Consider the following 25,887-nt stretch of genomic DNA (forward strand, 5'->3'; position numbering starts at 1 on the left):
GTAACTCTTAGGCATAGCTATAGGTAGACTAAGCTTCTCCACTCCCTACATAAGCTTCACAAGAGCAAGCCTCCAGATCGATGCATAGCCTATTGATTCCGGTGTCCCTAAAGTTTCACAATATTATCTTTACATTTGGTTGATTTGAATCAGGATCCAAATAAATTCCATGCATTTGTTTGATATGTCCCTTAAATATCTCTTTCTCTTCCATTTTTACGTGTTTTTTTTTTTGCATGGGCAGGCACCGGGATTCAACCCGGGTCTCTGGCACGGCAGGCAAGAATTCTGCCACTGAGCCACCATCACACTGCCCTTTCTCTTCCTTTTTAAAAAATGTTTTTTTAATTATGGATTTATATATATATATAATACATTTTTATTGTGGACATATATGACATAAAATTTGCCTTTTTGAAGTATGTGACACCGTGGCATTAATTACATTTACTATGTTGCACTGCCATCATCACCATCCATTACCAAAATGTTTTCATCACCCCAAAAACATGTCCAATTGGTGCAGTGATGTACCGATTAAACAAAAACCCACTATTCCCCCTTCTCCTGGCCCCTGGTAACTTTGAATCTACTTTCTTTTGTAGGTATTTCATATACATGAAACCATACAATATTTGTCCCTTTCTATCTGACTTATTTCACTTAGCATAATATTTTCAAGCCTTGGATGTCTTAATTTATATGTTTCCTATCCTTCTTCTTCTTTTTCCTCTTGTAATTAAATGATTGAAGAAATCAGGCAATTGTCCTGTTAAATTCTGCATGTTCTGAATAAGGGCTGGTTGCACTCCCATGGTGTCATTTAAGATGTTCTCTGTCCCCTGGGTGGCCTATAGACTGGTGGCTAGAACTAGAAGTTTGATCAAGTTCACAATTTAATTTTTTGGCAAGAATATTGAATAGGTGATACAATCAGGATTATATCATTTAATGTCTATCACTCTTTTTGTGCTATTGGACAATGGGTTTAAGTGGATTGGACAATGGGTTTAAGTGTTAGTTTTCATTTAAATTGTAATAATGTTCTCAGATTTTTTTTAACAGTTGCCTTCTTTTTATGGCAAGTGATACTGATTTTCTGTTTATGACAGTGATACAAAGTTTCCCTTTAATATTTTAATTAAATATTATTTTAATTAAATTTATTTAATTTAAGAAAGTAAACACAGTTAAACTAGTCCAAGCCTCTGATTTTACTGCGGAGGAGATTGAGACCTAGGGAGAAGTCCCAGCCCTGAGCCTTTGTGCCCAGTTAGAAGGAGAGTTGGGTCTAGACCCCTGGGTTTCCAGCTTTCAAGCCCAAGCTTTCCCACAGAAGGTTGTTCTCAGTGCAGGCAAGCCTGAAGTGGCCACAGTGCATGGGAAACCAGCTTTGTTGAAGATGTATGTCTCCCCTTCTCTGCCTGGTCCAGGCAAGGGAGTTCTTGTTGGGCTCCTGGAATCACTCCTCAGACAGTCCTGTCCACTCTGCAAGACTGGACATGGACAAGGGGGAGGATATTGGGCTGGATCTTTCTTGATCCAAAATTATTCCCTAAAATGAACAAACCCCTAAATTTCTGGTCTTTCACATAAAACACAAAGCAGAAAACAGCAGGTTAACGAGGCTCTGGCTAACTGCCTTTTTACCCCTCGGTGCTACCTTCTGTTCCAACCAGCTGCTTCAAGAGGCCCCAGTGATCAAACGAACCTGCACCCACCCTGGGCTTCCAGGACCCATTACATAATTAACGAACTCAGGACAACGCACACAAACTCTGTGAGCTACTTTTGTGGTCCTAAAATTCTATTCTGCTAATATTGCTTGAAATGAGCAGACTTTCAGCTGGACCTTTATTTTGATGGATTTAATTAAAATTTTTGAAAATGAATGTAGTAAAAATTTTAAATCATAAAAGTGACAGAGTGGCAATAAATCTCCCTCCTATGTTTGATCCCTAGTTCTTTGGTTCCCTTCCTCAGAGGCAATTGTTTTGCTCAGTTAATGTTTCCTTCAAGAGTATCCCCTTTTCTTACACAAAATAATCAATTCATTCAGCAAATATATATATGCACTGAATGCCTACACGTGCTAGGTAATGTTCTACATTGGAATACAAAATATAATGGAACACAAAAGAGATTCAGGTTGTGAGCAAACCACAACAATGCAGCACGCATTTAAAATGCACCATTCTAAACATTATGTTTATTTTTAATTAGGCATATATCTTGAAGATTATTCTATATTCATATAAATATGAACATTTGTTTTCAGGGGCTGCATTGTTCCTTTGTATAATTATAGCATGATTTATTTAACCAATTCCATATTGAAAATTTAGACTGTTTTTTAGTTTTTTGATACTACAAATAATTCTGCAGTCAATAACCCTGTGTCTCTGGATACATGTGCAAGTGAATTTATAGGACAATGTCCCTGAGGTGAAATTGGTGGGTCAAATAAGCTTGATCTTTACACATCTTTTTTCAAAAATAAGAAATTTTACTTAAATGGCATATGGTAAGATAAATTTGATTGTATATTAATCTGTACTTCTCAACATGCTACTTCCTTTATTAACATTTTATTGATGCTACTGTTTTTCTCCCAACTTCAAAAGTATTACATGCTCATTTCAGAATATTTGGCAAATGTAGAGAAATGATGAAGAACATCAAATATATACATATATTCATCACCAAATATCCTCTGTTAATATTTTGATTTATTTCCTTCCAATCTTTACATTCAGTATTGTAAAATATAATGTGTATTTCTATGTAGATTATATCATACTGTGTAGGCCTTTTATCCTACTCCCCCCACAACATTAAATCATGGTAGGACTATCAATTATTAGACTAATTTATTTTATTTTATTTATTTATTTAAACATAACACACAAACATGAACATTCTTAACATATGATCATTCCATTCTTGGAATATAATAAAAAACTCACAATGTCATCATCACCATGATCATTTCTTAGAACATTTGCATCAATTCAGAAAAAGAAATAAAAAGAAAAAAGAAAAAAACTCATATATACCATACCCCTTACCCCTCCCTCTCAGTGACTGCTAGTATTTCCATCTACCCAATATATTTTAGCCTTTGTTTCCCCTGTTTTTTTCTATACCCTTTACCCCTTCCTTTCCTTGATCACTAGCATTTCAATCTACTAAATTTATTTTAACATTTGTTCCCTCTATTATTCATTTATTTTTAATGCATATGTTTTACTCATCTGTCCATACCATAGATAAAAGGAGCATCAGACACAAAGTTTTCTCAATCACACAGTCACATTGAGAAAGCTATATCATTGCATACAGTCATCTTCAAGAAACATGGCTACTGGAACACAGCTCTACATTTTCAGGCACTTCCCTCCAGCCTCTCCATTATACCTAAAGGTGATATCTATATAGTGCTTAAGAATAACTTCCAGGATAACCTCTCGACTCTGTTTGAAATCTCTGAGCCATTGACGCTTTATTTTTTATTAGACTAATTTTATAAGTAATCAGAAATGTTTAATAAATTAAAAAATTGAAACCCTTTGACCTAGTAATAGCTGTTCTGGAAAATCTATTTGACAGAAATAAAAGTGTGAATATTTAAATATATATGTGTAAGGATGTTGTTACAAGCATTTGTTTTAGTTTGCTAAAGCTGCCAGAATGCAACACACCAGAGATGGATCAGCTTTTAACAAGGGGGTTTATTTAGTTACAAATCTATAGTTCTTCAGGGGAAAGGCAAGCTAGCTTTTCATCTGCATTTCTCTGTCATGTGGAAAGGCACAGGGCCATGTCTGCTGGGCTACTCCTGGCTTCTGGGTTTCAACGGCTTTCCCCGGGGTGATTTCTTTCTGCATCTCCAAAGGTCTGGACTGAGCTGCGAGCACGGAGATGGAGTACGCTGAGCTACGTGGGCTGTGCTGTGTGGAGTTCTCTTCTGACTGCTCTCTTTTAAGCCTCCAGCTAATTAAAATAAAGTTCCTTTCATTGTGGAAGGCACGCCCTTTAGCCAACTGTAGATGTAGTCAGCAGTAGATGAATTTCACCTGTGATGATTTAAGTCCACAGCAACAGAACAACGGGGCATCATAATATGGCCAAGTTGACACCTGAACCTATCTATCACAGTATTGTTTATTGTTTACCATATCAAAGAATATAATTCAACCTGAATGTCCATCAATTAGGGAAGAGTTGAACTGTGATAGAATGGGGAAAAATTATGCATGTAGTGAAAAGACTGAGGGCTTCTGGAAAATCGAATAGTTGTATTTTTCCCTATCCCTCACACTAATTACAACTAAAATCCCTGGACATTTTATATAAAACAACATGTAAGAAGATGCTGAAAGAGAGAAGAATGCAGGTTGACTTGGGGACTTAGGACCTGAGGAATGGCATGGTGGTGAGTTTTCTTTTTGCCCCATATATCCCAGACTTGGAACTGAAGAAACTAGCAACTCAGAATAGCTAATGGACACACACAAAAATAAGCCCCAATACTACGGTAGGTCAGAGGGCAGGTAGAGGAAGATAATTGTCTATATTTTGGAACTTCACTTGCTGTGTGAGACCAAAGGAGGAGAAGTTTATATTGTCCAAACTTAAAATTTCTGTAGCATACAATCTAACTTAGCTGGTCTGACCAGTTCAGTCAAATAACCTAGACACATGGAGCCTGGAATTGGGAACGAGGCCTTGCAATATGCCCAGATGCATTCCAGAGTATATTGGGCAGATAGTTGGAGAGTATTGGCTGAGTCCCTAGAAGGAGTGGAGAAGAAATGTGGAACTGTTGAACTTTCCCACTTGGGAAATCCCCGATGCTTTCTTAAGCATCGAGGATTCCCAAGTTAATGGGCCAGGCCCGTGACCTTGAGGCTTGCTCTTATGAAACTTATTTCTGTAACGGGGAAGCTAAGCTGACCTACAATTATGCCTGTGACTTGCCTCCAGAAAGCATCTTGTGTTGTTCGTATGTGGCCTCTCTCTTTAAGCCCAATTCTACAAGCAAAATCATTGCCCTCCCCACTACGTGGGACATGACATCCAGGAGTGTGGGTCTCCCTGGCAGCATGGGACATGGCTCCCGGGATGGGCCATGACCCTGGGACTGTGGGATTGACAATGCTTGCCTGACCAAGGGGTGGGGGACAGAAATGTAACAAAATAAGGTATCAGTGACTGGGAAATTTCAAGCATAGTTGAGAAGCTATTCTGGAAGTTATGCTTATGCAAGCTTCAGCTAGATATTGCTAATTGCCACTGTATACCAAGCCCCAACAGTATTCCTGTAAACCCTAAAGAATACTGTGCTAGTTTGAAACTATCATGTACCCCAGAAAAGCCATGTCCTTTAATCCTCATTCAATATTGCTAGGTGGGATTTTTTTATTGTTTCTATGGAGATGTACTCACCCAACTGTGGGTGGTATCTTTTGATTAGTTGGTTTCCAAGGAGATGTGTCTCCACCCATTCAAGGGGAGATTGCTTACTGGAGCCCTTTAATAGGGACCCATTTTAGAAAAAGCTTCAGTGCCTACAGAGCCCACACAGCCAGAGATCTTTGGAGATGCAGAAGGAAAATGATCCTAGGGAAGCCTTATGAAATGAGGAGAGAAAGCTAGCAGACATTGCCATGTGCCTTCCCAGGAGACAGAGGTGTTCCAGCTAGCCTTTCTAGAGTGACAGTAACCTCTTGTTGGTGCCTTAATTTGGACATTTTCAGGGCCTTAGAACTGTAATTTTACAATTTAATTAATTCCCCTTCTAAAAGCCATTCCATTTCTGGTATATTGCGTTCAAGCAGCTTTAGCAAACTAAAATAAATACCCAGGACTCTATCTGAGACTCTAAAAAAGTTTCACTCACTAAGATTATATTTTAGAAATCTAAAACCTCCAGATGGTTCCTAGGCAAGATAAGTCCTGAAATCCAAAATTATCAGTCTCTCCAAGAGCAACAATCAGTTGCATCCTCATTCCCCATGTGGTAGTTAGATTCAGCTGTCAACTTGGCCAGGTGAAGGCACCTCATTCTGTTGCTGTGGACATAAGCCAATGGTACATGAACCTCATCTGTTGCTGATACATCTGCAGTCAGCTAGGAGGCATGCCTACTGCAATGAATGATGTTTGATTTAATTGGCTGGTGCTTAAATGAGAGAGTGCAACGTTTCACAGCCCAAGCAGCTCAGCATACCTCATCTCAGCACTCATAGCTCAGCCCAGGCCTTTGGAGATGCAGAAAGAAATCACGTCTGGGAAAGTTGTTGGAACCCAGAGGCCTGGAGAGAAGGCCAGCAGAGATCACCATGTGCCTTCCCATGTAAGAAGGAACTTCAGTTGAAAGTTAGCTGCCTTTCCTCTGAAGAACTAACGAAATAAATCCCCTTTTATTAAAAACCAATCCATCTCTGGTATGTTGTATTCTGGCAACTAGCAAACTAGAACACCCCATAATGTCAACAATGCTTCTCAAAATAAAAAAGTTAGAACGGTCACGTCCCTAAAGATTGGGAGAAGGATCAAAGGATAAGGAGGAGTTGTAACAAAGAAGGTAGGATTTAACAAATGAGTATGATTACTGAATCATCATATTGATATTTCTTTTTAGTCTCCTGTCTTAGAACAGCTAGAGGAAATACCAGAAATTGTGGAACAGTAACCCATACCAAACTTTTAAATTTGTTCTAAACCTAATTGTTAAATGTGCTTTGAAATTTATCACTTTTTTTGTATATATGTTATATTTCACACACACACACACACACACACACACAAAGCCCCAACAAAAGCCTGCTGTTTCTAGTCAAAGGACCAGGAAAGGAGCAATCTCATAAGACAGAAAACTTGTAGATAATAATTGCTCCACTCCAGCCAAAAATCAGATGATATAACTGTGGTTCCATCCCCATCCACACCAGCAGAGGCTGAGTGGAAAGTCTAGGTATCCATTCTTGTGAGGCTATAATGTAGCACCCCAGAACTCTCACTGTGGTGATGTGAGAGAAGGAAAAGTAAGGAACTTGATGTTCATCCCTGCCAATTAGTGACAAGGCCTCTCACCCCTGCAATGTCAGTGGAGAACACATGAGGAGTCTAAACTTCTACCAACACCCAGCAGTAATGAAGCATCGCTCCCTGCTGCAGTGGTATCAGAAGAGACCTAGTGGAGATCAGGACCTCACCAGCACCTAGCAATAATGAGTCCATCTCTTCTGCAGTATCAGTGGAAACCATTTGGGAGCAGGAATTCCCACCCTGCCCAACAGTAATGAGCATTCTCCACCAAGGTCAATTGCGGTGAGAGGCTAAACTGGATTTCTACCTTTATCTTACAGAAATCAGGTGGTATTTCCCTTCCTCTGTTAGAGTCATGTAAAGAAATCCAGCTAAAACTGATTTAAGTAAGATCCAGAGACTCATTAAATAATATGAACATGTCCAGATTTCAAATGTCCAGATTTCATTTAAAAAAATCACTTGTCAAACAAAGAACAAGAGAGATCTCAAACTGAATGGAAAAAGACATTAAATAGATCCCAACACCAAGATAAAAGAGATGCTCAAATGATCTGACAAAGATTGTCAAAGTAGCCATAATAAAATCCTTCAATGAACAATTACAAATACACGTGAAACAAATGAAAAAACAAACAGACAAACAGAAAGCCTTAACAAAGAAATAGATGTTAAAAGGAACAAATGGAAATTTTAGAACCTGAAAAATACAATAGCCTAAAGAAAAATCTCACTGGATGGGCTCAACAGCAGTAGAGTTGGGGAATGGGGGGTACCGAAGAAAGAATCAGTGAACTGGAAGACAGAACAATAGAAATTGTACAATTTGTCCAAAAGAGGAAAACTATACTAGAAAAAATGAACAGAGCCATGGGGACCTGTGGGTCTATAACTAAAAGTGTAACATTTGTGTCACTGCAGGAGAGGAAAAAGAGGATTGGAAGAAATAATTGCTAAAAAAAGTACCAAATTATCAAGAGACATAAACCTACAGATTCATGCTGAACAAATCCCAAGCAGAATAACCTCAAATAACCCACACCAACATGCACTATAAATAAATTTTTTTTTAAATAAATTTATTTATTTTTTACATGGGCAGGCACCAGGAATCGAACCTGGGTCCTCGGGAAACTTTTGAAAACTAAAGACAAAAAATCTTAAAAGCATCGAGAGGAAAATGACACTTTACCTATGGGGAAAACAATTTGAGTGACAATGGATTTCTCATCAGAAACCATGGAGACCTAGAGTGTACAATGATAGTGACTATATGCACAAATTAAAAAATGTTTTTGCATGAGGAAGAACAAAGGATTGTCAATAGTGCAGGGTGTTGAACAGAGATGGTCATTCATATTTTAAAATTTCAACTTCTGTGTGAGACTAAAGCAGGAAATGTTTGTTTGATAAAAAATTTATATTTTGGCTGGAGGCGCTCCCGCCGCCATCTAGTCCTCCTCTTCCCCCTTCTCCGCCAGCGCTCCCACCGCCATCTAGCCCTCCTCTTACTCTTTCTCCGCCGGAGGCGCTCCTGCTGCCATCTAGCCCTCCTCTTCCCCCTTCTCCGCCGGATGTGCTCCCACCGCCATCTAGCCCTCCTCTTCCCCCTTCTCCGCCAGAGGCGCTCCCGCCGCCATCTAGCCCTCCTCTTCCCCCTTCTCCGCCGGCGCTCCGGCCGCCATCTGGCCCTCCTCTTCCTCTTTCTCCGCAGGAGGCGCTCCCGCCGCCATCTAGCCCTCCTCTTCCCCCTTCTCCACCAGCGCTCCCGCCGCCATCTAGCCCTCCTCTTCCCCCTTCTCTGCCGGCACTCCCGCCGCCATCTAGCCCTCCTTACCTCTTTCTCTGCCGGCGCTCCCGCCGCCGTCTAGCCCTCCTCTTCCTCTTTCTCCGCCGGAGGCGCTCCCGCCGCCATCTAGCCCTCCTCTTCCCTCTTCTCCGCCGGTGCTCCCGCCGCCATCTAGCCCTCCTCTTCCCCCTTCTGCTCCGGCGGCGCTCCCGCCGCCATCTTATCCTTCCCTTTCTCCTCCTACTCCAGCGGCTCTCCAACCACCACCGTGCCCTCTTCTGCCTTCACCGGCTCCTCCGCCACCGTCCTTGACAGCCTTGCCATCCTCACCTTTCCTCCTCCAGAACAGCTACTAGGGGAGTGGAAGCGATGCAGGGCAGCTCCCGGAGCCATGACAAAGATCAAAGGGACAGTGTACCCCATCCTGGAACGGCTGACTGGCTGGGAGAGCCTGCTCCGGTGGGATCGCCGAAGGGCACGGGCTTCCCCGGGCGGGGCGGCAAGCGACCGGAGTCCCTCCCCTCCTCCTTCCCGGGCCAGCTGGCAGAATTGGGCAGGCAGTCCCCTCAAGCTGCGGCGGCTGGCGCCCCCAACACGCGCGGCCCCCCGGACCAACTGAGAGAATTGGATCGGAAATCCCCAGGCCGCGGAGAACGGTGACCGGGGGGGACCCTTCCAAACACGTGACCCCCTGGTCCGGCTGGGAACGGTGCACTCTCCCAGGCCGCGGCGGCTGGCGCCCTCCCGCCACGCTTGGCGCCCCGGGCCAACTAGGAAATTCGGACGGGCACTCTCCCAGGCTGCAGCGGCCGGCGACCCTCCCCGCATTCGGACCCCCGGGCCGGCTGGCACTCTTCCAAGCCGCTTCAGCTGGCGAACCTCCCCCACGGTGAGAGTTTTCCAGGGTTAAAGGACCCACAGCACCTTTTACTGGTGGGACCCACAGACAAACGTGTGCCACGAGCGCCACCTACTGGGCAGGATAAGAAAAACAGAACCCAGAGATTTCACAGAGAAATCTTCCAACCTGTTGGGTCCAACACCCAGGGAGATCTGACTAAATGCCCAGACGCCAGCAGAAGATGACGGATCACGCTCAGAAAATTGAAAATATGGCCCAGTCAAAGGAACAAACCAATAGTTCAAATGAGATACAGGAGCTGAGAAAACTAATGCTGAATAAAAGAACAGAAATGGAAAACCTCTTCAAAAACAAAGTCGATAAATTGAGGGAGGACATGAAGAAGACATGGGCTGAACAAAAAGAAGAAATAGAAAAACTGAAAAAACAAATCACAGAACTTATGGAAGTGAAGGATAAAGTAGAAAAGATGGAAAAAACAATGGATACCTACAATGATAGATTTAAAGAGACAGAAGATAGAATTGGTGATTTGGAGGATGGCATATCTGAATTCCAAAAAGAAACAGAAACTATCGGGAAAAGAATGGAAAAATTTGAACAGGGTATCAGGGAACTCAAGGACAATATGAACCGCATAAATATACGTGTTGTGGGTGTCCCAGAAGGAGAAGAGAAGGGAAAAGGAGGAGAAAAACTAATGGAAGAAATTATCACTGAAAATTTCCCAACTCTTATGAAAGACCTAAAATTACAAATCCAAGAAGTGCAGCACACCCCAAAGAGATTAGACCCAAATAGGCATTCTCCAAGACACTTACTAGTTAGAATGTCAGAGGTCAAAGAGAAAGAGGATCTTGAAAGCAGCAAGAGAAAAACAATCCATCACATACAAGGGAAACCCAATAAGACTATGTGTAGATTTCTCAGCAGAAACCATGGAAGCTAGAAGACAGTGGGATGATATATTTAAATTACTAAAAGAGAAAAACTGCCAACCAAGACTCCTATATCCAGCAAAATTGTCCTTCAAAAATGAGGGGGAAATTAAAACATTCTCAGACAAAAAGTCACTGAGAGAATTTGTGACCAAGAGACCAGCTCTGCAAGAAATACTAAAGGGAGCACTAGAGTCAGATACAAAAAGACAGAAGAGAGAGGTATGGAGAAAAGTGTAGAAAGAAGGGAAGTCAGATATGATATATATAATACAAAAGGCAAAATGGTAGAGGAAAATATTATCCAAACAGTAATAACTCTAAATGTTAATGGACTGAATTCCCCAATCAAAAGACATAGACTGGCAGAATGGAGTCCTTCTATATGCTGTCTACAGGAAACACATCTTAGACCCAAAGATAAACATAGGTTGAAACTGAAAGGTTGTGAAAAGATATTTCATGCAAATAACAACCAGAAAAGAGCAGGAGTGGCTATACTAATATCCAACAAATTAGACTTCAAATGTAAAACAGTTAAAAGAGACAAAGAAGGACACTATATACTAATAAAAGGAACAATTAAACAAGAAGACATAACAATCATAAATATTTATGCACCGAACCAGAATGCCCCAAAATACGTGAGGAATACACTACAAACACTGAAAAGGGAAATAGACACATATACCATAATAGTTGGAGACTTCAATTCACCACTCTCATCAATGGACAGAACATCTAGACAGAGGATCAATAAAGAAATAGAGAATCTGAGTGTTACTATAAATGAGCTAGACTTAACAGACATTTGTGGGACATTGCATCCCACAACAGCAGGATACACCTTTTTCTCAAGTGCTCATGGATCATTCTCAAGGATGGACCATATGCTGGGTCACAAAGCAAGTCTTGACAGATTTGGAAAGATTGAAATCATGCACCACACTTTCTCGGATCATAAAGGAATGAAGTTGGAAATCAATAATGGGCGGAGTGCCAGAGAATTCACAAATATGTGGAGGCTCAACAACACACTCTTAAACAACAAGTGGGTCAAAGAAGAAGTTGCAAGAGAAATTAGTAAATACCTCGTGGTGAATGAAAATGAAAACACAACATATCAAAACTTATGGGACGCAGCAAAGGCAGTGCTAAGAGGGAAATTTATTGCCTATATCAGAAAAGAAGAAAAGGCAAAAATGCAGGAATTAACTGTCCACTTGGAAGAACTGGAGAAAGAACAGCAAACTAATCCTAAAGCAAGCAAAAGGAAAGAAATAACAAAGATTAGAGCAGAAATAAATGAAATTGAAAACATGAAAACAATAGAGGAAATCAATAAGACCAGAAGTTGGTTCTATGAGAAAATCAATAAGATTGATGGGCCCTTAGCAGGATTGACAAAAAGAAGAGAGAGGATTCAAATAAATAAGATCAGAAATGGAAGAGGAGATATAACTACTGACCTCATAGAAATAAAGGAGGTAATAACAGGATACTATGAACAACTTTACGCTAATAAGTACAATTTAGATGAAATGGACGGGTTCCTGGAAAGACATGAACAACCAACTTTGACTCAAGAAGAAACAGATGACCTCAACAAACCAATCACAAGTAAAGAAATTGAATTAGTCATTCAAAAGCTTCCTAAAAAGAAAAGTCCAGGACCAGACGGCTTCACATGTGAATTCTATCAAACATTCCAGAAAGAATTAGTACCAACTCTCCTCAAACTCTTCAAAAAAATCGAAGTGGAGGGAAAACTACCTAATTCATTCTACGAAGTCAACATCACCCTCATACCAAAACCAGGCAAAGATATTACAAAAAAAGAAAACTACAGGCCAATTTCTCTAATGAATATAGATGCAAAAATCCTCAATAAAATTCTAGCAAATCGTATCCAACAACACATTAAAAAAAATTTATATTTTGACTAGTGCATTTCCTAATATAATGTGTATGGACAGGTTAATTGAACACCATAAGTACATGGAACTTTGAATGGGGCATGAGATTTTGTAGGTTTGTCCAATGTGATGCCCCAATAACTCCCAGAGTGATTTGAACAGTGAATAGGGAAGTGTTTACAGAGTCCACTTGGGGGAATGGTGAGAAAGGGGGAAAATTCTACTTCCCCATTTGGAGAATTCCTGATATTCTTGCAAGCACTGGGGACAAGCAAATCAGTAGACCAAACCCTCAATTTTGGGATTTGTTCCTATGAAACTTATGCCCACAGAGGATAGAGTAAGCCTACTTAGAATTAGACTTGGGAGTCACCCTCCGAGAACCTCTTTTGTTGCTCAGATGTGACCTCTCTCTCTCACAGCTGGCATGGTAAGCAAACTCACTGCCCTTCCCCTCGCTATGTAGCACATGACTTCCAGGGGGTGTTGGCCTCCCTGGCAACATGGGACAGAAATCCTAGAATGAGCTGGGACTCAGCATCAAGGGATTGAGAAAACCTTCTCAACTGAAAGGGGGGAGAGAGAAATGAGACAAAGTGAAGTGTCAGTGGCTGAAGGATTTCGGATGGAGACAGGAGGTTATACTGGAGGTTGTTCTTATGCATTGTATATATATCCCCTTTTTAGTTTAAGGTGTAGTAGAGAGGCTAGAGGGAAGTGCCTGAAACTGTAAAGCTGTGTTCCAGTAGCCATGTGTGGTAGATTCAGTTGTCAACTTGGCCAGGTGAAGATGCCTAGATATATTGCTGTGGACATGAGCCAGTGGTACGTGAACCTCATCTGCAGTCAGCTAGGAGGTGTGTCTGCTGCAATGAATGATGTTTGACTTAATTGGCTGGTGCTTAAATGAGAGAGCTCAATGTAGCACAGCCCAAGCAGCAGCTCGGCATACCTCATCTCAGCACTCACAGCTCAGCCCAGGCCTTTGGAGATGCAGAAAGGAATCACCCTGGGGAAAGTTGTTGGAACCCAGAGGCCTTGAGAGAAGGCAGCAGAGATTACCCTGAACCTTCCCACATAAGAAAGAACCTCAGTTGAAAGTTAGCTGCCTTTCCTCTGAAGAACTAACAAAATAAATCCCCTTTTATCAGAAGCCAATCCATCCCTGATGTGTTTCATTCCAGCAGCTAGCAAACTAGAACACCATGTTTCTTGAAGATGATTGTATAATGATATAGCTTTCACAGTGTGACTCTGTGATTGTGAAAGTCTTGTGTCTGATGCACCTTTTGTCTACGGTATTGACAGATGAGCAAAAAATATGGATTAAAAGTGAATAAATAACAAGGGGGAACAAATGTTAAAATAAATTGGGTAGATGGAAATACTAGTGGTCAATGAGAGGGAGGGGTAAGCAACACAATATTGTTCCAGTGCTAAAAGAAAAGAACTCTCAACTCAGAATACTATACTCAGAGAAAACATCCTTCAGTAGTAAAGGGGAAATGAAGACATTCTCTGATGAAGGAAAACAGAATTTTTCATTAGTAGACCTATCCTTATAGAATGGTTAAGGTTCTAGAAACAAAATGATAAAAGAAGAGGTCTTGGAATATTATGAAGTAAGAATGAAGAAGGTAAGCAAAAATATGGATAAAAACAATAGGCTTTCCTTCTTCTCTTGAGGTTTCTAAATTTTGTTTGCTGCTTGAAGCAAAAATGATAACATTTTATGGTTCTAAATGTTTACAGAGGAAATATTTAAAACAATTATATGAGAGGATAAGGGAACATAAAGGGAAATAAGGTAAAATGATGACACAGCAGACTGATAAATCATGCATATACAATGTAATATGTAAAGCTACCACTAAAAATATTCTCAAAACACTATAGGTTAAAAAAAATAAACAGAAAAAAGAAACACTAAAGGCAAATCAAAATGGCTTCTAAAAATGTTCAAGTCACAAAGTATAAAATAAATATCCATAAGTCTATACTGATATAAATAAATGATTGAATAAATAATTGGCATAGAAGAGACAAATCTCCTGTGCAGAAGAATTCCAAATAATTTACATAGCTATTCTGTCCTAAAGGAGGTAGAGCATAATTCCTCACTTCTTATGGGTTGGATTTTAGAAAGGGTGGGGGCAAGAGTTAACTTTACAGTCGAAAAACCTGAAAAACACTACCTCAGCCAGATAATCAAGATCAAAATCAATAGCAATGAGTCATGTTGATAGTATGAATATTTGGTATGACATAGTGAAAACTGCACTTTACTTCTGTTATCTTCCTTCTCAAAATCTATAACCACAGTCTAACAAAGAGAAAAACATCAGACAAATTCTGATAGAGGGACATTCTAAAAATACCTGGCCAAAAATATCAAGATCATCAAAAACAAGAGAGTCTGAGAAACTGTCACAGCTAAGAGCAACCTAATGAGATATGACAACTTAATGTCATGTGAAGGAAATCTGAATAAAGTATAGACTTTAGTTAATAATAATATAGCAATATTAGTTCAATTGTAACAAATGCACCATACAAATGTAAGATGTTAATAATGAGGAACTGGTTATGGACTATATGGGAACTCTCTGTACTATTTTTGCAGTTTTTCTGTAAATGTAAAACTGTTCTAAAAATTAAAATTTATGGTAAAAAGTGTTTCAAGTAACCCATATGAGTTTACTTGAAAAGGTAGGGGAAAAAAAAAAACAGAGAGAGGAAGCAGGAAAAAAAAAATAAAATGGCTGTCTTAAGCCCTAAAATAGCAATAATTACATTAACTATAAATGGCCTAAATACACAAATTAAAAGACAGAGATTGGCAGAGTGGTTAAAAAATATTATCCAAGTAGCCTCACTCTCACCAGTGAGGCATAGAGAAGCACGACTGATCCCTTTCAGGACTGAAGGAGCCTATTCAGCCACTGAAGTCCATTTCCCGAAACTATCCAGGAGATAAGTTGCCCTTGCCTGTCAGGTGCTCCATGTTGCCAGCCAGGGTCCCTTCAACATGGAAGCCATGGTGCCATCCTCCAAGGGAACCCTACCTGGGGATTCAGTCTTGGAGAGGCTGCTGCTCCTGAACTTGCCTAATGCTAGCAACCCAGTTGCTTTAGCACCCAAGCTTCAGAGTGCCTTCCAGGGTAATCAGAACCCCTGGAACTTGGAGTCAACCTTGGCATCAAGAAGAAGCTGGAGGATAGACAGATCATCTAGGAGGTATGTAGCTACCATCAGGACCAACTGCCAAAGAGCAGAGAGGGTGCAGCTCCCAGCAGGGAGCAAACATAAGGTGTGGACATGGCTCCGAATGGTGAAGTGACTATGAATGTGGCTACTACTGTGGATGGGCAGAACTTGAGCCCTGCACTAACAGGAAGTGAAGACATCAGTAGACATGGGAACTGCTGGGGCATTGGAGATAAATGCCCTGACACACACGTAGAGCCTTTCAGAAAATATTGGGAGATTTATTGCTTCATGGCATTTAATTTCTGTTCTAGCATTAGATGAACACTAAGTTAACTGAAAACAAAATCTAGAAACCTCTCCAAAGAAGACTACATACAGCTCTTATATATTAGTCCAGAAAAGTTACTAAACAATCTGCAAACACAGATGCAACAACAACAAATGGCATCAAAAACAAACCCTATTTCGGAAGGGGGTTGATTTCCAGGTCCGCACTTCATGATATTGTATGTGTCCAGATTTGCAGTAAAAAAAAATACATATATATATATATATGGGATTTAAAGAAATAGAAATGTAAGGTCCATACAAAGGGATGTTAAAAAATGAATCTTCATTCAAAACTGTACATGTTGGACGCACCAGCCTATACCTTAAATCAGCCACTATACATATGTTCAAACAACTAAAGGAAATCTCATATAACATACTAAGAGAAAGTATAAGGCTGATGTCTCACTAAGTAGTGAATATCAAGAAATAGATATTCAAGAAATTTCAATTTCAAGAAATATAAATTATAAAAAGAACCAACTAATAGTTCTGAGGTTGAAAAATGCAACAACTGAAATAGATAAAAATACAGGTGTCATGCACATATGTGGGCACTCAGAAGAATCACTGAACATGAAGATAATATCCAGTCTGAGGAATAGAAAGAAAATTGAATTAAGATAAATAAATAGAATCTTAAATATTCATGGGTCACTATCAAGGATAATATATATATATATTCCATATAAGTTATTGGATTTTATTTAGGGAGTTCCAAAGAAGAGAGAGAGATAAAGACATAGACACAGTTTTGAAGGCTAAGAAAAATAAAATGCTCCATAACAAAGAGTGTTCTTCAAAAAGATAAATATATTTAAAAAGAGAGAGAGAGAGAGAGAAAATAGAAACAAAAAGATAAATAGCTGACTTTTTAGAGGAATCCTTGGAACTAGAAGACATTGGGGTGACATATTCAAAGTGCTGGGGAAAACATCCAGCAATGAATACTTTGTTCTAATTAATTACTCTTCAACGATGAAAAATGAAATCTGAATATTTCCATGTAAACAAATAAGAGAGAATTTTTGTTAACAGAAGTTTCCTATATGAAATAATAGAAGTCATTCAAGCTGAAATGAAAATACATTAAATAGCAACTGTAATCTAAAAGCTTCTCTCCTAGACCTGAGGCAGGCACCAGCCTATGGCTCCTGCAGAGACAACAAGATGCTGGAACTACAGGAGAACAACTTGATTGGCCTACCAGATTATGATCATGTAGAAGATGAAGCTTTTCCTCCTTTCCCACCTCCAGCCTCTCCAGAGAGAGAAGATGGTAACAGTGCTGAACCTGATGAAGAGTCAGGGAGAGGAGCGCCTGCTCCTGTACCTCCAAAGAAAACTGTTAAAAGGAATTTATCCAAGTTGGATGCTCAGAGATCAATTTCAGAGAGAGGGCTTCAAGCCTTAAGGCACGTATTTGATAAGGTAAAAGTCATGAGACTGAGGGCGTAAAGACGCTGATCAGACACATGGAGCACTGGGCACATAGGCTGTTCCTTAAACTGCAGTTTGAGGATTTTATTAACACAGTTGAATACCTGGGAAATACAAAGGAAGTTCAGACCTGATTAAAATGTATTTGATTTGATCCTATTTCACACGGAGATCTTAATGGCAGTAATGATGAAGTAGGGGGAAATAATGGCCATGATGTAATTGCTACTGAATTTGATGCCTTTTTGACAAACTCATCTGAAAGTGAGGAGTTCGCTTCTCAGTCAAGTGGAAGAGTAGCAACAAAGATTGAGAGAATTAAAAACCTGGCCCTGTAAAGAAGGCAGGTAAAGCACCGAGTAGTAGTCAGTCCCAAGGGAACGACTTGCTAGTGAACACACCTACAGCACAGACAGCTGAAGAGGTTAATACAGGTGAAAATAAAAAAGAGGAGTCACATGAACTAAATGAAGAATTCTAGATAATCCACACAATGCTGCTGCCACCAATACTACAAATATAGAGGAGGAATTAAAATTAGAGAAAACACAACTGCACTAATCCTTTAAAAATGTACAATTGTAACTGTTTCATTAAGGAATGATGTTACTGAAGTTAGATAAGACTCACCAAAGAGAGAAAATGTATCTGTTAACTTACTGGCTTGGAGGTACTAAATATTTTGTCTACTTTGAATGAAGATCCTTTCAGAGTAAAGTTTTTGCAGATTTCCTTTTTAAAATCTGGTATTTATTTATAATTTTGCTTTTCATTTATTATTATTAGCTTTAGTTAACAGTCTTTTCTTTTAGTGTTTATTTTTGTGTAGATGGATATGGCTTCATGAAATAATGAGTAATTAATAAGCAGTTTCTGCTACTAGTGTGCCATTTCATGCCATGTTTTCACTAAATTGTGTGATTTTAAGATGTAAGTATATATTGAGTGTTAATGTCTATTTTTTAAAAATGAAAATAAAAATCATTTTGCAAAGGAAACAAAGTTTCTCTCCTATTTGAATTAGAATACAGTAGCATAAATCAGCAATTGCAATTGTTTTCTGATTAGTGTAACATATAAAGATGTAATTTATATGACAATAGTGATAAAAGGCAGGAGGAATGGATCTAAAAATGTACTATCTGTACAATATTGAATATTAATTAGTTTTTTTTTTTTTTTTTTTTTTAAAGACAGAGAGAAGGAAGGAAGGATAGAAGGAAGGAAGGAAGGAAGAAAGGGAAACATCTTTAAACATTTTCTTGTTTTATTGTATTTTGTTTTTCCGTTTTTTGTTACATGGGCTGGGGCCGGGAATCGAACCGAGGTCCTCCGGCATAGCAGGCAAGCACTTTGCCCGCTGAGCCACCGCGGCCCGCCCTTAATTAGTTTTAATCTGAATTAGATTAGTTTAAATTCTGATATTAGCTTTTTTTCTTTTTAACATGGGCAGGCATCAGGAATTGAACCTGGGTCTCTGGCATGGCAAGTGAGAACCCTGCCACTGAGCCACCATTGCCCACCCAAATTTTTCTTTTTCTTTTTTTTTTGCATGGGCAGGCAACAGGAATCAAACCTGGGTCTCCGGCACAGCAGGCGAGAACTCTGCCTGCTGAGCCACTGTGGCCCACCACCCTGCCCAACCAAATTTTGATATTAGTTTTAAACCTTAAGTAAACCACTAACAAAATAATTTAAAATGAATGCAATGTAAAAATAATTTTAGTCAACAATCTTAGAAATTTAAAATGTTTTTGCATAGTTTATATTAAAGCAGCTACAATGTAAAACAAAACAAAACATTACCCAAAATGCTGCCTACAAGAAAACTCACTTCAAATATAATGATATAGGCAGACTACAAGTAAAAGAATGAAAAAGATATATCATGCGAGCATTAGTCACAGGAAAGCAGGAGTGGATTTATTAATATCAGGAACCGTTGACTTCAGAGCAAAGGAAATTACCAGAGACAGAGAAGGACATTATATGATGATGAAAAGTCAGTCCCCCAAGAAGACATAGCAATCCTTAATGTGTAGGTGCAAGACAAAACAGCTGCAAAATATGTGAAGGGAAAGCTGATAGAGATAAAAGGAGAAATAGACAAAGCCACAATTATAGTTGAAGACACTCCTCTCTTAACAATTGATAGAACAACTAGAGAAACTCAGCAAGAATATGTAAGAATCCACAAGACCCTCAATCAGCAAGATCTAATGGACCATTTATAGAACACTCCACCCAAAAACAGCAGAATACACACTCTTTTCAAATACCCACAGAACACATATTAAGGTAGACCATATCTTGTGCATAATGGGTATGGGGTACTGTTTGGGATGATGGAAAAGTGCTAGTAATGAATTGCGGTGAGGGTCGCACAACACTGTAAATGTGATTAATGCCACTGAATTGCATGTTTGAGAGTGGTTGAGATGGGAAATTTTATGTGGTATTTATGTTTCTACAAATTAAACTGACAGCGAGAGCGAGAGACAGAGAGAGAATGACAAGTGCAATACATGATCTTGAACTGGATCTAATAATGGAGGAGAAAATGCTCAAAAGGACATATTGGGACATATGGAAAATTGGAATATAGACTGTAGGCTTCATATCAATGTTAAAATTCTTGAACTTCTTAACTGTACTAAAGGTTGTTATATAAGTGAATATTCTTGTTCTTAGGAAAAGTACATGGAAATAGTAAGCATTCAAGGAGCATAATGTATATAGCCTACTCTCAAATGTTTAGAAAATATAAAAATCAACATACAGGGTGCATGGTGGTTCAGTGGTAGAACACTCGCCTTCCATGAGGGAGACCCAGGTTCGATTCCCGGACCACAACCCCCCCAAATAAATAAATAAATAAAAATGAACATACAGATGGATGAAAAGGACAGATTGATGGATGGACAGATTGATAAAGGAATAGAAAGAATGAAATGGAAAATGTGGCAAAATGTTAAATTTGGTGGATCTGAATATCTAGGTGGAGAGTATGCTGGAGTTCTCTGTATTTTTTTAACTAAACTCTTTAAAATTTCAAATAGTTTCAGACTTACAGGTCAGTTTCAAAAATAGTACAAAGCCCATACATATAGAACCACACATACTCTTTGAGACCAAAGGAAGAAAGATTTATTTGGTCTGGAACCTAAATTTTCTAATAGCACATAATCTAACTCAGCCTATCTGTATAGCTCATTTGAACAATTGAGACACAGGGAGCCCAGAATAAGAAAGAGGTCCTTTAATCCTGTATAGATTATTATAATGCCTAGATACATCCTAGAGTATATTAAGCAGATAATCAAAAAGCATTGGCAAAGTCCCTTGAAGGATGGGAGAAAAAAATATGGAACTATTAAACTTTACCACAAGGGAAACTCCTGATTCTGTGTCAAACATTAGGGACACCCAAATCAATAGGCCAAGCCCTTGATTTTTTTTCAGTTTTAAAATAGCTTTTTGAGATACATTTATGTACCCATAACATTCACCCTTTTATAATGTACAATTCAGTGGCTTTAGTATATTCACAGAGTTGAACAACCATTATCCACTTCTAATTCCGGAACATTTTTGTCACCCCCAAAGAAACTCCATATTCATTAGCAGTCAATCCTGGAATTTCTTCCAGCTCCTGGCAAGCCCTTGATTTTGAGGCTTACTCTTGTGAATCTTATGTAGGTAGCAGAGAATCTTAGCCTACTTATAGGTATGCCTAAGAGTTACTTCTGGAGGACACTTTTGTTACTCAGATGTGGCCTCACTCTCTCTAAGCCCATTCTGCAAGTGAAATCATTGCCCTCCCCCTTACGTGAGACATGACATCCAGGGGTGAAAATCTCCCTGGCAGCATGGAAGATGACTCATAGGGATGAGACTGGCACCGTGGAATCAACAATTCCATCCTGACCAAAAAGGGGAACGAAGTGTAGCAAATAAGGTATCAGTAGCTGAGAGAGATCTAATGGAGTTGAGAGACTACTCTGGAGGTCACTCTTATGCAAGCTTCAATTAGACATTGCGACCTATGATAACTTGCCAAACCCCAACCAAAACCATTTCAGCCAATCCTAAAGAACACCTAGGGCAATATATAAGATTCTACAGGGAGGGGTAAGGAGTATGGTATGTATGAATTTTTTTCTGTTGTCTTTTTTATCTCTTTTTCTGAATTGATGCAAATGTTCTAAGAAATGATCATGATGATGAATATGCAACTATGTGATGATACTGTGAATTACTAATTATATACATAGAGCAGAATGATCATATGTTAAGAATGTTTGTGTCTGTTATATTTTCTTTAAAAATTAAAAAATTAATTAAAAAAAAGATTCTACAACAGTTCCATGCACTAGGGTAACTTTCCAGAAACCTACAACCTCCAGATGGGTCCCTGGACCAGATAAACCAAGAACCTAGAGGGCCCAGCCTCTCCAGAACATCAGCTAGTTCCATCTCCCTACTTCATATTATTGATAGCCCCTTCCAACAGGCCATCCAAGAATGGCCATAGCCCAAATACCCCTAAAGTGTGGGAGAAGGATCAAAGGTGATGGTGGAGTTATACAGAGAAGATAGGGTTTAACAAACGAATATGATTGCTGAATCATTATATTGATATTTCTTTTAATCTCCAGTATCTTAGAGCAGCTAGAAGTAAAAACCTAAAATAGGAGAATTGAAACCCATACTAAGCTCTGAAATCTGTTCAACTAATTATTGCGCTGTAGTTGGAAATTTGTTGCTTTTTTGTAAATGTGTTTTTTATTACAAAAAAAGTTGATTGTGATGATAAAAAATATTTATTCCTTCTAACCTCCTATATGCTGGAGCAGCTAGAAGGAAAAATCTGAGATGATGGTACAGTAGCCCATGACAAACTTTGGCATCTGTCCTGTAACTACTTGTTGAAGAGTACTTTGAAAACTGTTGCTGTTTTGTTTCATTGCTTTGTATATATGTTATATACAAAAAGTTAAAAAAAAAAAAACATACAGAGAACAACATAACCCCTCCCTCCCTGCAGAGATAGCTGGATCCACCAACTTTTAACATTTTGCCACATTTACTGTGTTATTCTCTTTGTCTCTGTCTCTCTCTCTCTCACTGTCTCTCTCTGTGTGTCTATCTATTTTCTAGATATTTGTAAGTATGTTGTGCACATCATCCTTCTTGAAAACTTAATACAGGTTTTAAACAATTCCTATCAATAGTCCGGCAATATTTTTTTTTTGTAGCTAAGGACAAGGCTATTCTAAAATTTATAATGAAAGACAAAGTAACCAGAACAGCCAAAATATAATTTTAGGAAAAAAGAATATAGCAAGAGAAATCAGTCTCCATAAATTCAAGACTTATATAGCTAAAGGAATCAAGACTGTGGTATTGGTGGAGGGATAGATAAATAGATCAATGGAACAGAATAGAAAATTCAGAAATATGCCCACATAAATATGCCCAACTGATTTTTGACAATGGTGCAAATGCAATTCAATCAGCTAAGCCTACTTATAATTATGACTAAGAGTATAAGTATAAGAACCTCTTAGGTTGCTCAGATGTGGCCTCTCTCTCTCTAAGCCAACTCTGTAGGAGAACTCACTGCGCACCACACATGCTCACATGCTACCTAGAACATGACTCCCGGGGATGAGCTGGGACCCAGAATCGCGGGGTTGGAAAGCTTTCTTGACCAAAAAGAGGAAGAGAGAAATGAGATAAAGTTTCAGTGGCTGAGAGATTTCAGAGCCGAGAGGCTATCTTGGAGGTTATCCTTATGTATTATATAGCTATCCCTTTTTAGTTTGTGGGTATTAGAGTAGCTAGAGGGAAATGCCTGAAACTGTTTAATTGTATCCCAGTAGCCTTGATTCTTGAAGATGACTGTGTAATGATATACCTTTTACAATGTGACTGTGTGATTATAAAAACTTTGTGGCTGACTTCCTTTATCCAGGGTATGGACGGATGAGTAAAAAAAAGATAAGGTCAAAAATAAATAAATAATAGGAGGGGACAAGGGGCAAAAAAATTGGGTAGATTGCAATACCAGTGGTTAGTGAGAGGGAGAGGCAAGGGGTATGGGATGTATGTTTTTTTTCTTTCTTTCTTCTTTTTTATTTCTTTTTCTGGAGTGATGCAAATGTTCTAAAAATGATCACGGTGACAAATACACAAAAGTGATGACATTATGAGCAACTGATTGCTTACTTTGGATGGATTGTAGGATTGGATGTGTGTGAAGATATCTCAATAAAAATATTTGTTTTTATTTTAAACAAAGCAATTCCATGGAGGGAAGATTGCTTTTTCAACACATGAGCAATTGGACATCCATAGTGGAAAAAAAAATAAACCAAAACACAATAAAGAAATAAGCCCTCAACCAAAGTCTCACACCTTATTTTAAAATTAACCAAAAATGAATCATGGACTTAAATGTAAAATGTAAAACTTAACACTTCCACGAGAAAGACACAAGAGAAAATCTTCAGGATCCAGGCTAGGCAAAGAGTTCTTAAAATTGACACCAAAAGCACAATCTATAAAAGGAAAACTTGACAACTTGATCTCCATTAAAATAAAAAAAAAACATTTGATCTGCAAAAGACTATCAAGATGAAAAGAAAATTAAATAATGTGAGAAAATATTTGCAAGCCACAGTTATCAAAGGAGTAGTGTCTAGTATATATAAAGAACTCTCAAAACTCAACATTAAAAAACTTAATCCAATTCGAAAATGGACAAAAGATGTTAATTGACATTTCACTGAAGAGGATGATATTCAGATGGGAAATAACCACATGAAAAGATGATCAATATCATTAGTCATTAGGAAATTGCAAATAAAAACCAAGAGTTATCACTACATATCTATCAGAATGGCTTAAATAAAAATTAGTGGGTAGTTCGTGGTTAGAATGCCTGCCTTCCATGCAGGAGATCCAGGTTCGATTCCCAGACCATGCACCACCCCCACCCCCCCCAAAAAAATTGGTGACAACACCAAATGATGGTGAGGATGCAGAAAAACTGGATCACTCATACATTGTTGGTGGGAATGTAAAATGGTATAATCACTTTGGGAAACAGTTTGGCAGTTTCTTAGAAAGCTAAACATGCAACAGCCCAGCAATTACACACCTGGATATTTATCCCAAAGAAATGAGGACGTATGTTCAATTAAAAGCTGTAGATGAATGTTATGGCAGCTTTATGCATAATAGCCCTGCACTAGAAAAAAACTGAATATCCTTGAGTGGGTAAAGGCTATGCTCATACCATGGAATATATAGCAATAAAAAGGAACAAATTATGGATATGCATAACAATCTGGGTCGAACTCCAGAAAACTATACTGAGTGAAAAAAAGCCAATCCCCAGAGGTAATGTACTGTATGATTCCATTTATGTAACTTTCTTGAAATGACACATTTAGAAATGGAGAATAGATTACTGGTTGCCAGGGCTTAAGGGGATCCAGGAGGGAAGAACATGTAGTTATAAAAGGGCAACCTGAGTGATCTCTGTGGTGCTGGAGATGTTCTGTACCCTGATTGTGTCAGTGTCAGCATTCTGATTGAGATAGCATACTAAAGTTTTGCAAGATGTTACCATTGGGGAAAGCTGGGTAAAAGGTCCACAGGATCTCTCATTATTTCTCGCAATTATCTCAAAACAAAAAGCTGAACTAAAATCAGCAAAAGAAAATTATTAGCATTCATCATTAATAAAAGGGACACTCCCTATACGAAATGATGTCAAGGATGTTTTCTTAAGTGAAAAGAATAAGCTATATAATAATATGTACTATGATCCCATTTTAATTATTAAAATTCAGTGTGTGCCAATGTATTTGTATAAGCAAAGAAAAAAGTATGGGAGGATCCACAGCAAATTAGAAGCATTGGCAACAGAAGGGAGAAGTGTTATGAGAGTATATAATTTTTGTGGTTCAAATGACCAAACTAACAAATAAAGACGGTTTTAAAACAACTTAAAATGTATGAGTATTTTCCATTTCATTAAAAATTGTTTGTAAACAGCATTTTTTGCAGGTCTAATATTCTATCAAATGAATGTACTCTAGTATACAGTAATTATCCCCTTGTCTAATCGCATCCTTTTAACAACACCATGATTATTTTTGTACTTAAAGTGTGGCTTGTATTTTTAAATTATTGTTTTAAGGATAAAGTTCTAGAAATGAAAATAAGGATATGAACTTTTAAAAATATTTGGTGTATTTTGCAAAATTGCTTCCCAGAAAGGTTCTATCCATTCACACTAACTCTGGTTAATGTCACTATATGCCTCTCTCACTAGCA

At 38.6% G+C, this 25,887-nt stretch overlaps 1 protein-coding gene and 1 pseudogene across 2 annotated transcripts in view; both read left to right on the forward strand.

Annotated features, from left to right (window-relative positions):
- Nucleotides 1–25,887, forward strand: part of CD4 (CD4 molecule) — a 52,480-nt gene that overhangs the window by 18,017 nt on the left and 8,576 nt on the right. The window contains exon 1 of one of the 2 annotated variants that reach the window (XM_077169879.1): nt 21,378–21,681. The exons of the other annotated variant lie outside the window; for it this stretch is intronic. The gene's annotated coding sequence lies outside the window, so the exon portion shown is untranslated. Of the gene's footprint in view, nt 1–21,377; nt 21,682–25,887 lie in introns of those variants that run through there. 2 annotated transcript variants of the gene reach the window in all.
- LOC143689802 (TIMELESS-interacting protein pseudogene) lies at nt 17,184–18,099 on the forward strand (annotated as a pseudogene).

Source organism: Tamandua tetradactyla, chromosome 7, assembly GCF_023851605.1.
Source record: "Tamandua tetradactyla isolate mTamTet1 chromosome 7, mTamTet1.pri, whole genome shotgun sequence".
NCBI lineage: Eukaryota > Metazoa > Chordata > Mammalia > Pilosa > Myrmecophagidae > Tamandua > Tamandua tetradactyla.